The 3,590-nt window shown below is 49.4% G+C and overlaps 1 long non-coding RNA gene across 1 annotated transcript in view; it reads right to left on the bottom strand.

Moving 5' to 3' along the window:
• Positions 1–891, bottom strand: part of LOC117285594 — a 10,368-nt gene extending 9,477 nt beyond the window's left edge. The window contains exon 1 of the long non-coding RNA XR_004516669.1: positions 598–891. This is a non-coding gene — a long non-coding RNA (uncharacterized LOC117285594). The remainder of the gene's footprint in view (positions 1–597) is intronic.
• Positions 892–3,590: the final 2,699 nt, after the last annotated feature.

Genomic DNA, 3,590 nt, shown 5'->3' with positions numbered 1-3,590 from the left:
AAAAAAAAGAAGAAGAAGAAGAAGAAGATGAAGAAGCAGCTGGCTGGACATAGCTGGTGTCCCTCATGGAACAAATCACTGAAAAGGGCCTGAGTGACCCGGGGAGGACCCAGGATGCTCCAGGGCAGGTTACTTAAATGAGAGGAGTGGTTGACCTGATGTGCTTTAAATCAAAATAAATAACAAAGGTGGAGTGCTGTGCGCCTGTGACCCCAGCACTCTTGGAGGCTGAGGCAGAGGGTCGCAATTTTGAGCCCAGCCTGGGCAATTTAGGGACTAAAGTGAGCCCTCGTCTCAAAATGTTTAAAAAAGTAAAGAAAGGGCTGGAGATGAGGCTCAGTGGAAAGGGCCTAGGTTCAATCCCCAGTACTACAAAAATAAACAAGTATTTTTTGAAAGCTCAGCCTCTCAGCGGAGCCTCTGCTACCCACACCCCCACCAGCGGAAGGAGGAGCCGGATGGGGACCGCGCCCCTACCGGCGAGCCGCAGGTGGGGCTCGGCAGGAGCAGGCTCTGAGTCAGAATCTGGGGCGCAGGATGTTCCTCCGGGCTGCAGGGAAGGAAGTCGGGTTTCCCGGGGCGGGGGGACAGGCTCACCTGCCGTGCGAGCTCCACAGAGCCAAGGGGCGGCCCTGTGACCCCGTCCTCCGCAGCCCCTCTGTGAGTCGCCCTTCAGGTTCCCTCGGGCCTCTCTCTCCCACGCTGGCCGTGGAAGGCAGAGGTCGGGAGACACCGACCACAGGCCTCACAGCTGCCGCCCAGCCGGGGTCGGGACCCGATGCTCACCCTCTCGCCCTGACAGCCACACCCGAGCTGGCCACAGATGCTCCCCGGGGAGGTGACCCCAGGGGTCCCCCGTCGCCGCTCCCTTCTCAGGCTGGGATTGCTGCGCATGCGCGCACTCACCCATCACCGCGCGGCGCAGGGTCACGGGTCCCACGGGAACTTCTGTCCCTCCTCGTGGGTGACAGCAGCCAGCCCCTCCTGATGACAGGGTCAGTTACCCTGCAAGGCAGTGACTCCTCTTCCTGCCTCAGGGAAGGCACAGGGTGTGAGTCAGTGGGGCTCTCGCTGGCTGTCCCCTCCGTCTACAGAGATGGGACAGCTGGCTCAGCTCCAGAGACCGGGCAGGGACTGTGACTTTCTATCCGGAACATTACTCTCTTCCCTCTAGGTCTCTGATTTCTCCTCGAGATACAGCTTCCCTGATGTGCATCTATTTTGTCCCTACAGACATTATGTTCTGTTACCATCTCTAAGAGGTGATCTAAATACATGGTGAATCATTAAGTCTTACAAATGTATTACAGTAAAATACACATATCCATGAATCCACTTCAGAAAATTCTCCCTCCAGTGACACCACGCCTGCCTCAAAAGCATAAGGTCCCGCGTCCCATCCTCAGTACCAAAGACAAAAGCAAAAACAAAAAAACAGCTCCCCATTGCTGCAGACACACTTGACCCATCTCTCGTGCCTCTTTCTGAAGCAGTTCTGGAAGCCCTCTCATGACTGTGTTTATGAGGTGTGGCTTAAAAAAAAAAATACAGGGCCGGGGACTTAGCTCAGTGGTTCCGCCACCTGCCTTGCAAGTGCAAGGACCCAAGTTTGATCCCTGGTGCCAAAAAACAAACCAAAACAAAAATACAGGGCCGGGGATTTAGCTCAGTGGTTCTGCCACCTGCCTCACAAGCCCAAGATCCCAAGTTTGATCCCCGGTACCAAAAACAATAACAACAACAAACAGCAAACACTGCTGCCAGTGCCACACAACGGAAAAGCAGACTGGTAAAAATGACCTGGTCCCCACCCACCTTGTTCACCAGACCTGGCACTATGCAACTCTGGCTCCTCCCCAGAGTCAAAATGACCCTGGAAGGTAAACAGTTTGGATCAGATCAGGAGATTAAGGCAGCTATAAGAGTCTCAGTGTCTCGGGAAGAAAAGAAAGAAATTAGTAGGGCTGGGGATTTATCTCAGTGACACCATGCCTGCCTCACAAGCACAAGGTCCTGAGTTCAATCCCCAGTACAGCAAAAAAAAAAAAAAAAAACGAAAGAAGAAATTAGTGACTGGGCCCTAGGCACAGAGGATACAAACACTCTTGGAGCTAAAGGTTCCATTTTTTGTAATGTAAATCAGGGGTTAGTTTGAGATAAATTTCTATCCAGAAAGATAAATTGGGGCCCGAGGATTTTAGCTCAGTGGTGCCACCACCTGCCTCACAAGCTCAAGGTCCCAAATTCGATCCCTGGTGCCAAAAAAGAAGATAAATTGGCTCTGTCATTTCTCTTTTTCTTTCCAAAGTGCTAAGGATTGGATCCAGTGCCTTCACACTGAGCTCAGCCCCAGCCTTTTCTAAGAGTTATTTTGAGACAGGGTCTTTCCATAAATCACAAAGTCACCCAGTTTAGGCTTGAACTTGTGGTCATTGGTCTTGGTATAAATGAGTGTCTTTTTTTTTTTTTTTTTTTTTGGTACCAGGGATCAAACTCAGGACCCTGTGCTTGCCAGGCAGGCCTGGCACCGCTGAGCCACATCCCCTGGCCCTTGGTATAAATTATTTATCCTAAAAAAGGACAGTGTTAGATGGAACATCTTTCACTCAGAAGGTGAAGGACAACATTCTTCCAAAGTCAACTTTTATGAATGGGCTTCAATATATCAAAGAATAAGGAATCACCTCCAAGTTACCATAGCATAGCCTTGATTTTTTTTGTTCTGTTTTGTCTTTTGAGGCAGATCTCCCAGTGCAGTTCAGGCTGGCCTTGAACTGTCTTTGTAGTCCAGGCAAGGCCAAAACTCGTGGCAATCATCCTGCCTCAGCCTCCATATGCTACAATTACAGGCATGAATCACCACACCTAGATATTGTTTTTATTATAGTGACCCTAGTAAGTGTAAAGTTTTATTTCACTATGGTTTTGATTTCCCTTTCCTAAGTGGCTAATATGTTAGCCTCTCCTGTGGATTCACAGGCAGCCTTAATAATTTTAGCTCAGGGCTGGGCCTGGTGGCACACACTTGTAATGCCAGCATTCTAGGAGGCTGAGGCAGGAAGATCACAAGTTCAAGTTCAGCCTGGGCAACTAAGCAACTTGGAGAGATTCTGACTTAATACAAAAATTAGAAAAAGGCTTGGGATACAGATCAGTGCAAAGGGCTGGGGGCGATACCCATACCAAAGGCACAGAAAAACAACAAAACTTACCCTACCATTACAGCAATCAGTTCGGAGCTGGGGATATAGCTCAGTGGTAGAACACTTACCTAGCTTGTTTGAAGCCCAGATTTGGATCCCTAGTACGGAGGAAAGTAAAAAAATAATTTAAGCTTGCTTGAGCCTTATAAGTCTTTTTTCAGATGCAAGTTTGGTGGAAAGTCAAATACAAAACAAAACAAAGAAACCCAGAGTCCAGGGTCAGGATGAGAAGACACCAGTGTCTGCTCAGGCCTGCAGAGACAGCCCATGGATTGTCCCAGGACTTTGTAAAGAGCAGCGATTAGGGCCATAGCACAAAAGAACTGACAGACAGGGCCTTGGTTATCCTTCTAAAGGGGAGGCATTCAGTGACACCATTTTCCTCAC

The sequence above is a fragment of the Fukomys damarensis genome, unplaced genomic scaffold (genome assembly GCF_012274545.1).
Source record: "Fukomys damarensis isolate Sample0158 unplaced genomic scaffold, DMR_v1.0_HiC HiC_scaffold_11, whole genome shotgun sequence".
Lineage (NCBI taxonomy): Eukaryota > Metazoa > Chordata > Mammalia > Rodentia > Bathyergidae > Fukomys > Fukomys damarensis.
This window is presented reverse-complemented; position numbering and strand designations above follow the sequence as displayed.